The following is a 14,205-nucleotide window of genomic DNA, read 5'->3' on the forward strand; positions in this document are numbered from 1 at the left end:
ACGGTGGCTAGACCCCGGGCTGTGACCCTGTTAAGGGGATCCAATAAAGGAATAACAGTTCGATGTGTGAGTGGTGGTGATGATGTGGTGCAGTGCCGGTCACAGTAATTAACGAGGACACCAGGTTGCAGTCTCTTTACCTCTTTACTGAAGGCTCAGGATCCTCAGTCTGGAATACGGCTAACCGGGCGGTGAGAGTCCGGCAGGTCCGATGGCACATCCAGGGTTCTCCTTGCAGGTGGAAATCAGTGCCTACCTCCTAGCGCCTATATGTTGTAGTCCTTCCCTGCTGAGCACCACGGGATAGTCCTCACAACCGCTGTGTCTGCGTTCGATGTTCTTCCTCTCTGTCCCCCAGATGATCTGGCTAGGACGCACCCATATGACGGGGAGGCCTGGAGCTATTCTGGGACCCTAGAGTCGCCCCTCTCCCACAATTGCCTCCTTGGTCTGCTTAGGCGATTTGGGTGAGACAACCAACCTATGATTAGCTGTCCTGCCGTGTTCAAAGTTGTACATAAAGTCTCTTACTTTCTCGGTGCCCCGGCCACCGGCTATGCGCCTCAGAAGGATGTTGCCTCGGTCCCACGGCACGACTCCTTCTGGTGCCTTCTCCTAAATGCTGTGATCACTCTTCTTACTTTTCCACAGTATCCTTCGCCTCGTGTCCTTTCTTAAGATGCCGCCGCAAGATAGTGCAGGCGCGACTCCGTAACAATCTCTCTCTTTTCAGGCCCGCTATCAGGATCCCCTCCTTGACAGATCCTCTCTTTTACTCTCCCGGGCTCTCTTCTCACTGACTTCCTGTCCAACCCCCAGTTTTACCAGACTGTGAGGAGTGGCCTACTAGATAGAACCACTCCTCCTGGTGGCCAGAGTGTGAAGTGTACTGTGTGTCTGTGATACCTGGTCAGGTGAACTCCTTCAGTGCCATCAGACGTACCATCACTCCCCTTAGTGGCGGAGCATCAGTACTGCAACGACCAGGACTCTGGGGCGCTGCACTCCCCCCCGGTTAAATCCAGTACTCCCGGACTGGGAAAATAAGAACAACAATAATGTTAATAGAAAACACACGCAAAATTTTGAAATGACATAAACAATTAAACATAACAGTGCTTCCCGTTACGGGAGGTGAGGATTCTTGAACGTTGCGAAAGTTAGGTCATGCACAGTTTATGACTCTCAGTTCGGTGTTTGAAACAGCGGGGACCCCGGGTAAACAAAGGGGTCCCCTTAGAAGTTTTTGGAGCAATTCACTGTCCATTACTCCGTTGACCATTTTTAAAATCTATAACAAAAGATATGCACACAAACATTTTCAACCAAGTAGCAGCCTTCATTAATACCTCCACGTTTTGTAGCGGAGGGGAGTTTGATTCTGGGTGCTGCGTGTAGACCTTCGCAGCGCAGGGGTGGCTATCGGCCTAACAGGGCCCGCTATGCTTGCTACCACTGGTGTAGTGCACTGTCTTCTAGCTACGCTTCTAGTGAGTCTGGGTATCACTGGCATGTTGGGGCTCTCTGGGCTGCTGGGTACGGCGGATTCGCCGATAGCGGAGGGAGGACTTGCTGGATCAACGGTGGGCATGGCATCTTCAGGCGGGAGTTGCGGAGATTGCAAACCTGGATGATCTGGTCCCACAATTAGTTCTGGCAGGTTCGGTTGACGGAACGTTAGGACGGGTACCACAATCGCCTGATCGATCTGAGTCCAAGACTGGGGAAAATCACCAAGAACAGTGTGCATCACCTTCTCCTCTCTCACAGGTGGGGAGGTCCCTGGAGCGGTTTCCCTCTCTCTCAACTTGTCAGGGCACAGGTGGTCTCTTGATATTGCCGTCGAGGTTTCCCCTCCATCCTTGCTGATGAGGCAGACCTTCGTGTTGTCGAAATCGGATGGCAGGATGGTATACGGGTTCCGTTTCCCACTGGTCATCAAGCTTGTGTAGCCTTCTCTTCCGTTTGAGTACTTGCTCCCCAGGCGACAAAGAAGTTGCAGGAGCATGCTGGTTGTAATCCCTCTCCTGTTTCTGTCTGGCTTGAGCGAGACTTCTTTCCACGCATTCCTGCACTCGGCGGTACTTTTGCTGCCTCTCTGTATCCCAATCCGCATCTGGCGAGATATCCTCAGGGGTCAGGACCCCCATGTCCAGGTCCACAGGTAACTTGCTGGACCTTCCTTGCATCAGGTATGCCGGCGTGCAGTTGGTGGAATTCACTGGGATGTGATTGTACATATCCACCAGGTCCGGCCACTTTGAGGGCCACAAGTTCCGTTCCTCTACCGGCAAGGTCTTCAGTAAGTCGATCACCACCTGGTTCATCTTCTCACACATCCCGTTGGTTTGTGGATGGTAGGGCGTGGTTCTGATCTTCTTACACCCATACAGGTTGCAGAATTCCTGAAACACTTCCGCTTCGAATGCTGGCCCCTGGTCAGTCAATACCCTCTCTGGGTACCCATGAGGTCTTCAGAAGTACTGTTGGAAGGTTTTGGCAGCCGTCCTAGACGTTAGATCTTTGACCGGCACGACTACCAGGAATCTCGAGTAGTGGTCCACTATGGTGAGAGCATAGATATAGCCTGACCGGCTTGGGGTCAACTTCACGTGATCTAGCGCGACCAACTCGAGCGGCCATTTGGTGATGATAGGCTGCAAGGGGGCCCGTTGGCTATCACGATCCTTCCTGCGCAGGCTACAGGGGCCACACTCCCGACACCACTTCTCGATGGCTCTCTTCATACCAATCCAGTAGAACCTCCCACGGAGTAGCCTCTCTAGCTTCTTCCATCCGAAGTGTCCGGACCCATCATGGTACGCCCCCAGGACCATTGGCACATCTTGTCTTGGGACCACGATCTGCCACACCAATTCATGAGTGCGGGGGTCGATGCTCCTCCGGCACAGCTTACCATCGTGAATAAACAGCTTGCCCCTCTCCTTCCACAACTGCAACGCCTCTGGCGGATCATCCGGGCCAGGATGCAAACCTGCCTGCGTCAGGAGCTCTTTCACCCGACGGACTGTAGGATCACCATCCTGATTCTCTGCCCACCCGTGATGGGGCAGGGGATTCAACGGGGCGCCTTGTCTATTCTTGCGCCGGTTTTCTACCTGATGGGAGCACTGGGTTGCCTTGGGGCAATGGAAAGCGGGCATCTCCACCTCCTCGAACGCTTCCAGATCTTCCTCCGTTTCTGACAAGTGAGGCATCCGGGACAATGCATCGGCATTCACATTCTTATGCCCTGCCCGGTACTTGAGGGTGAAATCGTAGTTAGACAATCGAGCCATCCACCGCTGCTCCAGGGCACCGAGTTTCGCTGTGTCCAAGTGCGTTAACGGATTATTGACCGTGAAGACGGTGAATTTGGCCGAGGCCAGGTAGTGTTTGAACCTCTCCGTCACAGCCCAAACAACGGCAAGGAACTCCAGCTTGAAGGAACTGTAGTTGTCAGGGTTCCTCTCAGTGGGGCGAAGTTTCCTGCTGGCGTAAGCGATTACTCTTTCCTTGCCCTTCTGGAACTGGGACAGCACGGCCCCCAGCCCCACGTTGCTGGCATCCGTATACAACACAAACGGTTGGTCATATTCAGGGTAAGCCAGTACCTCTTCTCCAGTCAGCGCCGACTTCAGGCATGTGAACGATTCTTCCAGTCCATCGTTCCAATCAAATGAGGCACTCTTACCCTTGGGCTTCTTGGATTGACCCACCAACAGGTCTTGCAGCGGTGCGGCCTTTTTGGTGAAGTCTTTGATAAACCTTCGGTAGTAGCCGACCAACCCGAGGAACTGCCGGACCTCATGGAGGTTATCGGGCTTTGGCCAGTCCTTGATCACCGTGACCTTATCGGGGTCTGGAGCTACTCCTTCGGCACTCACCACATGGCCCAGGTACTGCACTTTGGGCTTTAGCAGATGGCATTTGGACGGTTTCACCTTTAAGCCAAAGTTGGACAGAGCTTCAAACACCTCGGCCAGGTGCTTCAGGTGGTCTTCATAGGTTTTAGAGAAGACAATGACATCGTCCAGATAGAGCAGCACAGTTTCAAAGTTCTTGTGTCCCAGACAGCACTCCATCATCCTCTGGAACGTCCCCGGGGCATTACACAACCCGAAGGGCATATAGTTGAACTCGCAGAGACCCATCGGCGTCGTGAAGGCCGTCTTTTCTTTGTCCGCCTCCGCCACGGGAACCTGCCAGTACCCACTGGTGAGATCTAAGGTAGAGTAATAGTTAGCGGACTTCAGGGCAGCCAAGGACTCCTCTATCCTGGGCAGGGGATATGCATCCTTATGTGTAATGCGGTTTAATTGCCTGTAATCCACACACATCCTCATGGTGCCATCTTTCTTTCTAACGAGAACTAATGGAGCTGCCCAGGGGCTACAACTGTCTCTTACTACCCCAGCCTCCTTCATCTCTCGCAACATGTCCTTGGCACACTGATACTGAGCTGGGGGTACAGGACGGTACCTCTCTATTATGGACGGGTGATCTCCCGTGGGGATGTGATGTTGAATCCCTTTTACCTGCCCGAAATCTAGGGGATGCTTACTAAATACCCGCTCATACTCACAAACTACCCTGTAGGCCCCTTGTTTCTGGTGAGATGGGGTAGAGTCAATGCCCACATGTAATTCCTGACACCATTCTTTCAACTGCTCTGCAGCGCCATTGTCTCCCGCTGGACTGGGCGGAACCAAGGGCCCGGGTGTCTGTATCGCGTTGTTATTAACAGTTAACAGTTTAGCAAGTGTGACGTATTTGGTTAGGTGGACCTCTTCCTCCCCACAGATGAGAATACGGACTGGCACCCTCCCCTTGCGGACGTCAACCACCCCTCTGGCTGTCAGGAGGGTAGGCCTGTTATCTGAATACACAGGTTCAACCAAGGCCTGATAGTCTTTACCTCTGAGGCCTATAGCTGCCCGACACCATATTAACATTTCACTCCTGGGGGGTATCGCAATGGGGTTTGAATCACTCACCGTGACCCGGCCAATTTCACCACCAGTCAACTCCACCTGCTGTCTCTGCATCAGAGCTCTGATTTCTTTCTGTAAGGCACGTTATTCACTGTAACCAGCTGTTTCGGCTACCTGCTGCAACAAGACAATAACTTCTGCAAGACAATTTTCTATGACATTAGTACCAATAGTCATCATGGGGTTACATTCACGTCGATCGATATCAACAATGACCATCCCCTGGGCCTTCAACTCCACCCACCCCACTTTAATGGTGACCTCTTTATACCCCACTTGTGGCAGTGGTTGACCATTACTAGCTATTATGGTGAAATCATCATCAGGGCTGCGGGTGATGTCAGTGTCCTTCCAATAACGCTTATAAAGGACGTAGGGCATAGTCGTCACCTGGGAATCGGTGTCCAACAAAGCGTTCATGGGGATGCCGTCGACCACGATGGGGAGAACTGGTCGCCCCCCAATGTATTTGGCTCTCCAGTTCTGCGGGCCCGATCGTCCTACTCCTGGGGGTTGGCCCTTGGCCCCAGGGGTTGCTCATCTAAATGACAGTACCTTGCAAGGTGGCCCACTTGGTGGCAGCGGCGGCAAATGGGTCGTCCATCCCGATGAAAGCGGTCGTTGTCTCGGCCTCTGGCCGACGAAACCCTCCTCTGTCGCTGCCAGGGGACATCCTCCGGTCTGGAAGCCAGCTGGATCTCTTCCTTGGGAGCCTCCTGTAGGGACTGGACGGTCCGGGCTAGGGCAGCAACGCTCTTGGTCAGCTCCTGCATCTGGAGACGTAGTCCTGCGGTGGAATCGTCGTCCAGAATTTGGGCATCGGCCTCAGCGGAGACAGGTGCTTCCGGCGCCGCCTCCTGATGGTATGTAAGAGCTTGACGCCTGGGAAGGACAGCGCGGCTGGGCTGTCGCTCCTGTAGCGCCTTGATGGCTTTATCTTTGAACTGCGCGAAGGTCAGGTCCGGATTCTGCATGGCTAGGAAGTGTAGCTGGGCTCTTTGGTGATTGCACAGGAGCCCCTCGACAAACCGTTCTTTCAGGAGTTTATCTTCATCCTGCATACTACCGGGGTCACTCTGCTTGATGGCCCGCAGTGCCTCCTGAAGATTAAGGGCATAGTCCCGTAAGCTATCCTACGGCCTCTGTTTGCACCCATAGAACGTCAATTTAATTTCCGTAGCGGTGCGGGTGTCAAAGGTGGTTTTTAGCTTTGCAAAGACCTGCTGTGCAGTTTTCCTATCCGCGGCGGGCCAGGACTTCACTTCTCTTAAAGCTGCGCCGAAGAGTTGTCCGGTTATCATATGGACCTTCTGAGGCTCTGTCAGGGGATAGAACTCAAGCAGGCTGCAGATCCCTTCTTTAAAGTCAGTGAACGTATGGGATTCTCCAGAGTATCGCGGGAGCCAGGCGGCTCCTGGTAGGTACGGCATGGAGAAGGGCATTATGGCTGTTGTAGCTGTAGCAGTGTCCGGCTGGCCGATGGGAGCGGCAAGCCCCGCGGCTTCTGGCGGTGATACCGGACCTGCGGCTGCGGCTACTGCGGGGTCCGGAAGTGCCTCCGTGGCTGCGGCCGCCGCCTCCGCTTCTCCGGGGTCCGACATAGCTGTTCTTCTCCCTTGCTAGCCTTCCGGGGTCAGAGTTCCTTTTTCCGGAGTCAGCTCTTCACCGTGCCTTCTCGTTCCGCGCTCTTTTCGGCCGGCTCCGCCCACGAAGCTATGGCCCCTCCCCTCGGCGCGGCAATGGCGAATTTTTGGCGGCAATACACAGTCTTCTCAATAAAGCACAATTCAGTTACAGTTCCAAGGCACACATGACCCGAGCCTCGGGCTTAAGTAGGATCCTGTTCGTGACGCCAAGTTGGGGCGCCCCCTACCACAGGGCCACCGAGTCCTAAGTACCGGGTCTCCCTTCTGGCTCTGGCGATGTCACGGTGGCTAGACCCCGGGCTGTGACCCTGTTAAGGGGGATCCAATAAAGGAATAACAGTTCGATGTGTGGGTGGTGGTGATGATGTGGTGCAGTGCCGGTCACAGTAATTAACGAGGACACCAGGTTGCAGTCTCTTTACCTCTTTACTGAAGGCTCAGGATCCTCAGTCTGGAATACGGTTAACCGGGCGGTGAGAGTCCGGCAGGTCCGATGGCACATCCAGGGTTCTCCTTGCAGGTGGAAATCAGTGCCTACCTCCTAGCGCCTATATGTTGTAGTCCTTCCCTGCTGAGCACCACGGGATAGTCCTCACAACTGCTGTGTCTGCGTTCGATGTTCTTCCTCTCTGTCCCCCAGATGATCTGGCTAGGACGCACCCGTATGACGGGGAGGCCTGGAGCTATTCTGGGACCCTAGAGTCGCCCCTCTCCCACAATTGCCTCCTTGGTCTGCTTAGGCGATTTGGGTGAGACAACCAACCTATGATTAGCTGTCCTGCCGTGTTCAAAGTTGTAAATAAAGTCTCTTACTTTCTCGGTGCCCCGGCCACCGGCTATGTGCCTCAGAAGGATGTTGCCTCGGTCCCACGGCACGACTCCTTCTGGTGCCTTCTAAATGCTGTGATCACTCTTCTCACTTTTCCACAGTATCCTTCGCCTCGTGTCCTTTCTTAAGATGCCGCCTCAAGATAGTGCAGGCGCGACTCCGTAACAATCTCTCTCTTTTCAGGCCCGCTATCAGGATCCCCTCCTTGACAGATCCTCTCTTTTACTCTCCCGGGCTCTCTTCTCACTGACTTCCTGTTCAACCCCCAGTTTTACCAGACTGTGAGGAGTGGCCTACTAGATAGAACCACTCCTCCTGGTGGCCAGAGTGTGAAGTGTACTGTGTGTGTCTGTGATACCTGGTCAGGTGAACTCCTTCAGTGCCATCAGACGTACCATCACTCCCCTTAGTGGCGCAGCATCAGTACTGCAACGACCAGGACTCTGGGGCGCTGCACTGGTATTTTGAATGGCTGTGCTGTGACATGTGTGTGGTGTGTGTATAAATGCCGTGTGATGTGTGTGTCCTGCATTTTTGTTATTTTTCATACATTAACATACTGTACTGGTATTTAAAATAGAGAGCAGTGTAGCTCCTACTTTCCAACATTCCACAAAACTGTCCGTAGTATGATTTCAAGATAAATTTAAAACTGGGTCTACATTCAATAAAGGTGTTTGAGGTTCTATATACAAATGCGGAATGCAAACCTTTGGTATAGAAAATGTTATCTGGTTTTAGAAAATAGTAACTGTAGGGTAACCATAATTAACATTTTTGGGTATTGGTATTTTAACTTTGAATGAGGGAAATTTTTTATAAGGTTGAAACTGTGTCTGGAGGAGGGGGTGGGGTAGGTTTACCAACATGCGCATATCAAGTTTGAAGTAGTTTTGGTGTTGCTTTCAAGGAATTTGGGGGGGAAACAGGAGGTGGAGGGTTTTGCAGCTTGCGCATCAAGCATATCAAGTTTGAAGGTAACATTTAACACTATTTTTTTTTTTTTTTTTTTGGTGTAATAATTTTTTTTGGGGGGAATCAAAATGTATGTTGGCATACCAATACATAATCATTCTTATTAAAACTGTGTTTAAATTGGAAGATTCTTAGAGGGACCAAGCAAGGGACCCAAGAGAAATGCAGCAAGGACCCAAAACAGACGCAGCCAGGCCCCCCAAGTTTGGAAAACAGATGTAAGTATAAAGTCCCGAAAGCTGTATCTATCCTTTTGTATAGTAGCTTAGAACTCTCTTTATACTTGCAGATTCTTAGGGACCCAAGAGAAACGCAGCAAGGACCCAATACAGACGCAGCCAGGCCCCCCAAGTTTGGAAAACAGATGTAAGTATAAAGTCCCGAAAGCTGTATCTATCCTTTGGTATAGTAGCTTAGAACTCTCTTTATACTTGCAGATTCTTAGGGACACAGAGAGAAACGCAGCAAGGACCCAAGACAGACGCTGGAAAACAGGACCATAATGTTTTCTTCTGGGAGCCCCCCCTCACATCGTCAGCCACCTGAGGTGATTTTTTTTTTTTCTTCATAAATTTTTTTTGGTACATCTCTGGTAACATATGTTTTTGAACCCTATATGTATTTATTGTTTTCACAGGAAGCTGAAGCAGAGGGGCTTCCAGAAGGAGACGGGCAGGGTGGAGAAATGCAAGGAGCGGGAGCGCATAGTGTAAGTTTTGCAGAGACAGATCCTCACATAAAACACACTACACCCAACACAAACATTCAGCACAGCACACACACAGTACATATGCCTCCATCCAAGCACATGATTTATTTATTTATTTATTTTTTTATTAGTCTTCACAATCACCTCCCATAGTCGTCGGAATGCTAATCGCAGCGGTCGCCGAACAGTAAGTTCCTTTTTGGTTTGGTGTTTAGTAAACTGTAAAATTCATGTGGTATAATCTTTCCCTTTATAATTTTTTTTTGTTAAGGCTTCACAGCGTGCTCCCGAACAGGCTGAGGAAGAGGAGGGGATAGATGTTGACACCCTCATCCAAGCGGTCCAAAGTCGGGAGCCGTTATGGAACATGGGAGACCGCCGCCATGCTGACCAGTTCGTCACCCGACGGCTATGGGAGGAAGTGCAGTGCTGTTCTGGAGAACTGGGAGGAACTCGACGCTGGGGCCCAGGATCTAGCGCGTAAGTATTCACACTTCATTACCTTATGTTAGCATGATTTAATGTGTTGTATAGTAACCAATTTTTGCTTTATCTTTCCAGGTAACAGGGTTATCGTGTGGTGGCGGTCACTCAGGGATCGCTTCAAGAGGGAGTTTAACAAGGAGATGCAGGCCCTGAGTGGATCTAGAGGACGCAGGCGCAGGTATAAATATGCCAGAGCCCTGTTGTTCCTCCGGTCGACGCTGCTGAGCAGAAGGTAAATATTCAACACCACATGTTTTCAGTCAAACTGTGTAACCTTCAATTTTTTTTGGCAGCAAGGGCAATTGTAATATCAAGATACCCAAATTTTTTTTTTTCCTCTTTAACAGCACTGTCTGCAGCACTCGGGAGCCTGCATCAGAGTTGCACCCCTCTGGAGCGATCTCTCAGGAGTCCGCCACCGGGGACCACGTCGACCCCTTTGTATCTGTACCTTCCCTTTTGTGTGATCCTCGGCCCCATCCACCAGCGCTGGAGCAGCAGGGCGGACTTCGTCACTTGAAGCTGCAGGTGATGAGTTAGAGTTCCCTTTACCCCACCCCTCTGACACTGCCGCAACATCTAGACCACCTTTGGGGTCAGGACGGCAGTGCCAGAGAGGTCAGGAAAGGAGCTATGCGCCTGAGTTTTTGCATCTGAATGCAGCCTTCCAGAATGCCATCAAGCTTTTGGGTGAGCAAACATCTGCTGGGTACAATATGCTTAACAAAAGCATACTTGAACTCAGCAGTCGTCTGGATAGGATGCATTCAGATGCAAACTAGTCACCAAGACACTGTTTTTTTCAGTCGGTCCTCAGGCACATGGAAAATCTAACTCCTGACCTGCAGATGCATGTGATGCACGGCTGCCACACTGCTCTAGCGCAGGCGATGTCCCAAGCCCCTCTACCTACCCTTCATGTTTCAACACCTTTCCCCTCTCAAGCCGCCATCTATCCTCTGGTCCATCTTCCTCCCGTCCATCCTCCTCCCATCCATCCTCCTCCCGTCCATCCTCCTTCTACTCCTTCGCCATTCCTTCCTTCCCCCTCAGTATTTCCCAGTACCTACCTTCCTCTTTCCATTCTTCCCCTTTAACTTCACCGTTCCCAATCCCACCAACACCTTCACCATACCTCCCACAGTCCACATCTATACCTCAACTCCCTGCCCAACCTCATGTTTTCACCACCCATTCCACTTCTGTTCCTCCTTGTGATGTCCTGAGCCCCGCTATCGACGTGGTCCACCCTGTCAGCCCCTCCGCTACTATCTCCACCCCAAATTATGAGAACCTGTAAACTTGTAAATAAACAAAACTTTTTGGGGTTTAAAAACAATTTTATTGTCTTTCCTTTTTTTTTTTTTTTTAAACTGTATAAAAACCACCAAGGTTATGGTAAAAGTAACAGTATAAAATGTGTAAAGGGGTACCGGTTCAAAACATACAATACTGCGAGGTTAAAGTCCAAAGGTTTTGTAAACAAAACAAAAAACATGGTATATTTACAAGTGTGAAAAAAATAATTTTTTACACCATTTCGTACTGCCAGTCAACTGATCCTTGAGGAGACATGAAGTAGTCTGCAAAATTGTCCCGTATTCTGGAGACTGCTACTGGACTGCGAAAACTTGTGTTGTGGTAATCCCGCAAGGTGGTTTCTGACACATTATCCTCCAGGGAAACATGTTCTTTGGATAATGCAAAATTGTGAAGTACCACGCAAGCCTTCACCACATCATCAACAGTGTCAGTCTGCAGTTTAATTGCAGTTAGTAAGATTCTCCATTTAGCAGTTAATATGCCAAAAGCACATTCCACAACTCTTCGTGCTCTGGTTAAGCGATAATTAAAAATTTTCTTCCTCTGGGTCAGTCCACTACTTCCAAAGGGTTTTATCAAGTGTGAAAGCTGGAAGGCATCATCTCCAACGCACACAAATGGTAATGGTGGACCGGTGGTTCCAGGGAGAGGTCTAGGCGGTGGAAAGTCAAATGTCTCTCCATACAAACGACGCCCCATTGGTGAAGTTTTAAAAATCTGGGAGTCATTTGCGCGTCCATACGCACCGATATCCACAGCGATAAACTTGCAGTGTGCGTCGGCTATGGCCATCAATACAATTGAGAAGTACTTTTTGTAGTTGTAAAATTCTGTTCCAGAGCCATAAGGTTTGACAATCCTTATATGCTTCCCATCGACTGCTCCAACACAATTTGGGAACTGGCATATCTGTTCAAAATTGCGGGCAATCTCCAGCCACCTCTCCTGTGATGGCTCTGGAATGTATTCCGCTTGTAAGCAATCCCACAATGCCCGGCAGGTATCTCTGATGATCCCTGAGATTGTGGATATCCCAAGCCTGTACTGGAAATATAGGGATGAAAATGATTCTCCAGTTGCAAGGAATCTGTTAACAAAAGGAAAAGACAATAATTAATAAAAACTTCAAAAAACAACATTACAGTTATAAGTCTGATGAATGAGAATCATTAAAAAAAAAGAATAACTTACCGAACCATCAGACGCTCCGCTGGTGATATGGAGAAGCGCATCTGGGTGTCTCGTCTCCGTATTGATTCTTCCACATGGCCCAACAAAATTTCAAAATTTTCCGCTTTCATTCGCACATAGCTGAAAATTTTTTCAGGATTTTCCCTCAATTCAATGTACAGTGTGGAATAAACGCCACGGGTCATGCATTGGGCTGTGATAGGATGGATCCACAGCCTTCTCTTCCGCAGGATGCGCAGTCTTTCTTCCTCCTTGTCTCGAACGATTACTGCCAACCGATTAGCCTCAAAAGTGAAATCCGCACATATCTTCACAATATTCGCCAGCACCCCTTCCATCTTTGCCACTTTCTCTACAACGTTTCAAAGATGTGGTGTAAATACACTGTATATATAGTTTTCCAGTAGTTTCTAGTAGCCAATCACATTGAGATCCTCCTTTTTTAAAAAATGGATCCGTCAAAAAACGGTTACAACGGATGTAAAAATGGTCGCAACAGTCCTAACGGATCCCTTTTTTTGACGTATCAGTGTAACTGATCCATCAAAAAAACTGATCCGTTAGAGCCGTTTTCTAAACAAGTTTGACGGATCCGTCGATCCGTCACGATGTCGGAGCTAACTGATGCCAAACAACTGAAGTGTGAAAGAAGCCTTAGGGTATGTTTCCATGGTCAGGAAACGCTGCTTTTTTGACGCTGCGCAGAGCTGCAGCGTCAAACAAGCAGCGTCTAGATGTTCCAGCATAGTGGAGGGGATTTTATGAAATCCCGTCTCCACTATGCGTGGAAACCCGCACGCGGCGGCCCTGCGACTCCAGACATGCTGCGCGTCTTTTCAGATCGCAGCATGTCCGTACACCTTGCGGGGACGCAGCGTCCCCGCAAGGCATATCACAGGGCCCTATGGGACAGAGCGATCATCCCGGATGTGAAGAGTTAACACATCCGGCATGATCGCGTCCCAGAAAGGGGGCGGGGCTTAGCGCCGAGCGGCTTCACCGCTGCGGCGATACCGCCGGCCATCCTGAACGTGGAGACATAGCCTTAGACACGAGCAAGCAAATCCCGGTAATCCGGGAATTTCTCCGGGTTGTCATTAAGCTCACCACACAGCATGTGATAGGCTCCACGGCTCTCACGTAATTCGATAATGGGGTGTCCCCAAAAACGCCTACGCTGTCTCCATCTCAATCTTTCACGATTTCTGTCTTGCTCCCAAGCAAACGCACAGGCAAGAAACAGCTTGATGCTTAAATCCAGGTTGAAATAAAAGCTCTCCTTGCGAAGATCCATCATGACACAGGATACAGTAGCACATTGTTAAGATTTCAGCAGTCCTAGGGTCTATATATAGAGATCCCATAATACACGCCCTCTGTAGTCACATTGGCGGTGTCTGGTTATCTAGATTTTTCTCCTGTAAAATTTTTCACCATGCGCACCAAAAACGCAAACGCATGGAAAAGCGTGAAAACGCAGCATTTTTTTAACCGTATGCGTTCCCGTATGCGTCTAAAAACCGCTGCGTTTGTACGTGTTTCTATGCGTTTTTCCTGCACTTGCGGATGCAGATTAAACGCTACGGATTCTAACGCAAATGTGAAACTAGCCTTACAGATTGTTCCCATTTTACTTGCTTCAGCAAGCTTTAAAGTGGATCTATCACCTCCTGGAAAACTACTGACTTCACTCATTCTTCTTCACAACGGCAGTACTCTCTCGTAGGTAGGTTGGTCTCCCTTACGTGGAACAAACTACATCAAAAGTTGTATTAACTGAGGGTTTCTACTCCTCTGTGGCCAATAATGCAGCCATGTGGTAGTACAGCACATGTAGCTAGCGTTACTCTCCCCTACTTTTAGTTAGTTACTATGCAGGTACTTTTCCACCTTTTGCTCTTCTACTCAGTATGTTCATTTCTCACCTCAACTGGTAGAAAACGGTAACCTCTTATGGTGTGTGCAACACTATTGGGTCGTGGATGCGTGTATGGTGGTTACCCCCATGCAGCCATGTGACCCAGCTGTGTCACAGCAACAGTCCACTCATTT

Source organism: Ranitomeya variabilis, chromosome 1, assembly GCF_051348905.1.
Source record: "Ranitomeya variabilis isolate aRanVar5 chromosome 1, aRanVar5.hap1, whole genome shotgun sequence".
NCBI lineage: Eukaryota > Metazoa > Chordata > Amphibia > Anura > Dendrobatidae > Ranitomeya > Ranitomeya variabilis.